This window comes from Thunnus albacares, chromosome 15, assembly GCF_914725855.1.
Source record: "Thunnus albacares chromosome 15, fThuAlb1.1, whole genome shotgun sequence".
NCBI lineage: Eukaryota > Metazoa > Chordata > Actinopteri > Scombriformes > Scombridae > Thunnus > Thunnus albacares.
The window spans coordinates 10,439,536-10,445,858 of NC_058120.1; positions in this window are offsets into that span (position 1 = coordinate 10,439,536).

The following is a 6,323-nucleotide window of genomic DNA, read 5'->3' on the forward strand; positions in this document are numbered from 1 at the left end:
ATAAATCAGTCTACTTTAGATATACTCCAGAGAATCATTAATGGAGCATCACAATTACAAGACTCATCACCTTGTGCTCTGCGTGATCATGCATCTCAATGATAATCTGAGTCGCTTGAAACTACATTGGCTTTAAATGAGGGCTTGGTATAGTGTCTTTGGAAACAAATCAATGTTCTCATGTGAACACAGGATGGCATTAGAGAGTCACTTCCACCATGCAACACTATAGTGTGATCAGAAAGGAGAGGAAATGACTTTTAACATTTAATTAACATTTCTGGGATGGCAAGTCATCACTATAACTGGAACATCAGAAGAAAAACACAAAACAGAAATACTTAAGAGTATATAATTTCCAAGGCAATTTAGACTAACAGGCTAACATCAATAAACAGAGAAACCACAAGACATGTAATGTCTACAGTGTGTTCGACAATAATGTCTGCTATGATGATAATTCAAAGTTGAGTCACTATTATTTTCTGGTATTTTGCTGGATCTTCTGTGGATGTTGTAACAAGTCCAATGGTGTTAACTGACCAAAAAGTGAAACCAGATATATACTATTATGAATATACTTGGTTCTAGTGTTTACTATGGCAATGTTGTATTCCACTGAACACATAATAATTGTAAAACTTTCTTGTCCTAATCAAATACAAGAACAGTTTGAGAAAGACTGCAGTATGGATGTTTAAACGTGATACATGTTATTATAGTATCATATTGTTTTGTAGGTTATCTCTGCAATTGATCTTGTTTTACATTCTGATACCTGAGAAGTTTTTTACAAGTCAGGTTTTAGTGGTTTAATAGAAATATTTTACATTCTAATGTTTTTGCTGACACTCCAATAAATAGTTTTAAACATGTGGTCATTAGTTTACTGTATATATCTAAACCAGCAGTCAATACTAAAGTTTTAATGTATATAATCTTGGGAAAGTGGCTCAAGAAGTCTTGGATGAAGGATGAATATGGTGGAGCACTTGTTTTGAGTTGTTTGAGTAAAATTGTTGTTGTAATTTTGATTCTTTTTATAAACACAAAATTATGTACATTTATCATTTTGGACGGGACACTATTACAGTGTTCGGAAGTGGAAAATACAAACCCTAATTAGACATACTTGTCTGTCAACCTAAAAGAAAAAATCCTATAGTACAGCACCACATAAAAGAAGTTGTGGTATTTCAGCATTGGAATTCCTGTGGTAGTCATTGTGTTCCTGTGATACATGTATTGTGGTATTTTTGTGGTTAGGGCAATTTACCATGAGACGTTTGGTGTTCTGAGGCACTAGTGTGTTAACATGACTCCAAGTCTGACATTGTTGAACAAAAGAATCAGCAAATATGACTAATGTTTCTTGTGTTCTGTGTGTCTCGATAAATAATACCAAATGATAAGATCTGGTCAGTCATGACTCAAGGAAAGCAATCAACAATAGTTGGCTTGCAGAGACTTTGTGGTAGTTAGACAATAGTTTGGGAAATGCACTTATTTCTTGCCAGGAGCTAACATTAGAAGACTGATACCACATTCTTGTTTGTCTGTTAAATAAGAAGCTACAGCCAGAAACTAGTTAGCCTAGCTTAGCACAGAGACAAGGAACTGGAGGAAGTCACTGAAACCAACCAAGAAATAGTCCGGCACATATCCATGTAAAATGGCCACTCTGTATACCACTACAGATATACCGTTATAGATATAATACGTTAATTACCTTTAAAGGTGATGGTAGGCAAATTAGTTTTATTTTAAGACAGAATTAGGCTGGCTGTTGTTTTAAAGATGCAGTGTATAAGATTTAGGGCCCTATTTTAACGATCTAAAGCAGACGGTCTGAAGTGCATGGTGCAAGTGCATTTAGGATGTGTCCAAATCCACTTTTGCTATTTTAACGGCGGAAAAAATGGTTGATGCGCCAGGCACATGGTTCAAAGGGGTTGTCCATAGTCTCTTAATTAATCATGGGTGTGTTTTTGGCATAACATGCAATAAACCAATCAGAGTGTCATCTCCCATTCCCTTTAAGAGCCAGGTGCACTTGCACCTTGGCGGATTGCTATTATAATGGCACATTTGCCAAGTAGTAATAAGGGCACTTCTCTGCAGAGGAAGCAGATCTGCTCATGTGCAAAGTGAAAGCGCATGATCCATAACAAGCACACTGGCCCCTGCTGCTCCTGGACCCTTCCATGGCCCCAGACCACCAGTTTAAGGTCCTGCTCATGAATTTGTTGTGAATGTATTTTTGTTTGTTTTTTGAAAAGGTTTATTTTTTTATTACAGCTTTGGCCTCTTTAAAATTGTTTTGTTCAGTCATGGAGTAGCAGGTCAAATCAGCAAGGTTTTAATTGCTGAAAGTATGGAAACCTGATCACTGTACCCTCAAAAATGTTAAAGAATATTTGTTAAATATTAAAAAATTAAATCATTAATTTTAATCATGTTAATAATGATCAACACACTTATCAGGGCTTGATCAGCTCTCCAAGGTGCTTATCCTGCTGCTGGCAGCAGCTAGAAGCAGTCCAGAGTTCTTTCCTTCTTTAGTTTAATCATTGTTTTCACCTTATTTATTTCCTCACGTGTTCCTCATGTCTTCATGTATTGATGTAGCAAGAAAGACGATCTGTGTCTGATCAGTTGTTGTCCATCTGTTTAAATACCTACATGTGTTGCCATGATTTGGTCAAATAATTAGACAATTTTATCCGTCATTACTGTGATTAGTTTATTCTGATAAATATTATGACTGAGCATTATGACATGTATTTTTTTATAAAATATGTTAATGTACACAATAATAATCCTTCACATTGTAATCCTTTTATTTGTAATGTTTTGAATGTCCGTGTGCTGCCATGTGTCCATGTGTGTGTAACAAGCAGAGTGTATGTTGTGCACCCGCCTATGAAGCTGCATATTACTATCTTCATAATGCGCCCTTAAAATAACAGTGAAACACTGTGCCACTGACTTCAGACTAGGTTTTTGTTGGTCAATAGCGCAATCGCTTTCTGCTGCCTCAAGATAGCAATGCACCAACAATGCTCCTGACCACACCTCATTTTAAGACCAACATGCTCATGGGCGATCTGATGGGCGCAAGTGCATTTGCTATTTAAACAATGTGGGCGCTGGATGGGAAAATGACAACTGCGTTGGTCTTAAACTAACAAAGACACTTGCGTCGTGCTTGGCGCTGTTTTGCGCCGGGTGTAAGATAGGGCCCTTAAGTGGCATCTAGTATTGAGGTTGCAGATTGCAACCAAATGAATACATTTCCTCTCACCTTCCCCTTCCAAGCATGTGGAGAATCTACGGTGGCCATGAAACTTGCAAAAAACGCAAAATGCCCTCTCTAGAGCCAGTGTTTGGTCTGTCTGTTTTGGGCTACTGTAGAAACATGGCAGTGCAACATGGCAGGCTCCATGGAAGAGGACCTGGTGCCTGTGTACATATAAAGGGCAGGTGATCATACACTAATTAAAACATACTTATGAATATGATATTCCATTTCTGCCAAGTCCGTTCCACTAGATGCCACTAAATCTTACACACTGGGCCTTGGTTTCAGTTTTTATGCTAAGCTAGGCTAACTGCTGCTTCATATTTACCACACAAACATGAAAGTGGCATCAATCTTGTCATCTAACTCAACAACAGCAAATGGATACATTTGGCCAAAAGCATAAACATTGGTAAAAAGATCTATGTCCTGTCCTGTGTTTGAACATCCACGACTTTTTTAGTAATAATTTTTCTCATGCCGAAAACCTCTATGGTCCCTTCATGGCTTTAGGCCAGGAACACCATGTTCCCTGTTGTCCCAGGCCTAGTCTAATCTCACTCTGCTTGGACAGCTCATTAGCATCTGTCAGCGCGCCCAAAGCAAAAAAACGACCCGGGAGAACTGAGGTGATGTCTGAGCCGAAGAAGTGGAAGTGACCAGAGGGTTGCTAATGCTGCAGGAGTGTTTTGACGACAGACACGGTGGTTAGATGGGACCTCAGAGTTCACTCTTGTAGTTACTTTGCTGGGGGGGAGCTTACAACAACCGTGAGAGACCTCAGTGAAAAATGAAGGTATAACAGTATGTGTATGTGTTCTTGCATGCATGATCTGAGACCAGACAAACAGAGGGCAAAGGTGATGTGGGTTACAAAGATATGCACTGAAGCTGTCACCCATCTTGTATTAATTAAATGTGAGCACTATTCATTCTGATCACATAAGTGTGGGAATGGCGGCGTCTTCAACCAGCCCATATTTCTACTATGATTCATAACAACCGCAGCCCCGATGGGCCCAGACAGGACCACCGTCCTGTGGGCATTATATATACAGAGTGAAATCATAACAAACCTCTTCCTCACTGGATCCCACCACATGACTTCACTTTGGGTGTGGGAATTATGGCATTCAATCAAAATACACTTCTCATGACCTCAGTTTGGATAGATCTTCCTCTTCGATACCACATGTAGGGAGATGACATCATATGTGGGGAGGAAAGCGTCTGTCAAACAAATGTGCTTTGTTTTTTGAGTTTTTCTTTGCTCTGAATAACTTTGAGTGGCACATACAGGATAACAAAAAGGTAAAAATGTCTTCGCTCCAAAGCTGGTGAACCCTCCAGTGACCTTGTATCTCTAGGTATCCAGCAGTGCTTTGGAAAGTGAATAAACTGATAACTGAGAGTCAAGGAATGAAAGGAGTTAACCAGACGGCCTGTCCAGTGTGTGTCTATCTATGCATTTGTGTCTGCTCAAGGGTGTTTTCATTTGATTGAACAAAACATTACATCAGCCCCACACCCACCTAATTCGACAATGGCTACATGTGAATAAAACTGCTCTTGGGTCAGATCTGCATTGCAACACAGAAGAACTAACAAAGAGGGAGTGAATGTCCATCTGACATAATTCCTCAGTGAATTTATCTACTGGTTAGCTGCTGTATCTTTTGTTTGCTTTGGTTTCCACCTAGAGATAAGAGTGACATTATGCTCACCAGGCGTTTCCCTCCAGTGACAGACAAGACTTTTACTTTTTGTAGTAAAATGCAGACTGTGGTGTACTCCTATGGCTTTTCGTGCTTCATATATAACTATGGTTTCGATCAAATACCATTAAAAAATCATTCAATTGTCCAGGAGTATAGAACTAAATAGTAAACAGTAAGAGATTCATGAGCCACAAACAAGCTAAACATTAACCAGTGACAGATACAAGGGTCAGCCTGGAAACAAAGAGATTGGACAATTTGTATTTCTCTCTTTGTTCATCCCTTGTCAGTGTGGGCAATTATTAAAATAGTTGGTACACACCATCAACCAATCAAATAGTAGTGAAGCATCATGCAGTAAAACCTACATTTGGCAAAGATGAAAATGGTTGTATTGGGTCTTCTGTGTGTGTTTGTTAAGTAAAAGAGAGACATGTCACTCTGAGAATTTAATTTGAAATTGTCAACATACTGTATACTGTATTTCATATCTAAAGTCTGTAAAATTGTATTATTAAGTTATTTGACCTCACTGCTTACATTAAGATCATCTCCATGTAGCATTCAAGAAACAGCAACTTTCTACTCTCTTTTATAATAAGAACATTTTCATTTTTCTTGGTATTAAATCTGAAGTCAAAGTCAGCTATTGGAAGTACAGTATATACTTGTTGAAGACCAGCACTGCAGGGAGAATTAATGAACTGATCACCTGTATACATAAAATGATTAAAGCTCCCAATAAATTGTCCTATTACTCTCTTGATATGATGTTGTGTGTTTGAGTCACACCAGTGGCACAGTGAAATTCATCCACACATCTTGGGGGAAATGTGGTTGTAGCTTGGTGACCAAGGGCTACTATTGCAGGATGAGGTCACCAGTGAAGATGCACTGTTTTCCGGGAAGCAGCAGTCCCCATTTAATGGGATCTATAATTATGAGTTAGACATCTAACCTGCCGGTCTTAATGCCCCTTTGTTATGGGTTAAAGGTCAATTTACCATAAAAGTTTACCTGGTGCTATAATACATATATATAAAGTACAGTATACCACAAATAATAAGGTTTGTGAACCAAGTTTAGGTGTGTTTACTTTCTACCGCATCCCTGGCAGGAGAGTTAACTATTCCCATTGATGCAGAGTACAATTACTGTACCTCAGATTTAGTTTGCTGGCCTAATTTAGATTGTTTTCAACAAGCAGGGCCAAAAAGGCGATGTAGCTGCCAAAATCCTGTGGAGTTTGGCCACACTCAGCCCTTCTAAGTCAGCAATTGGTGGTTCCTTGGACCACTGTTGGG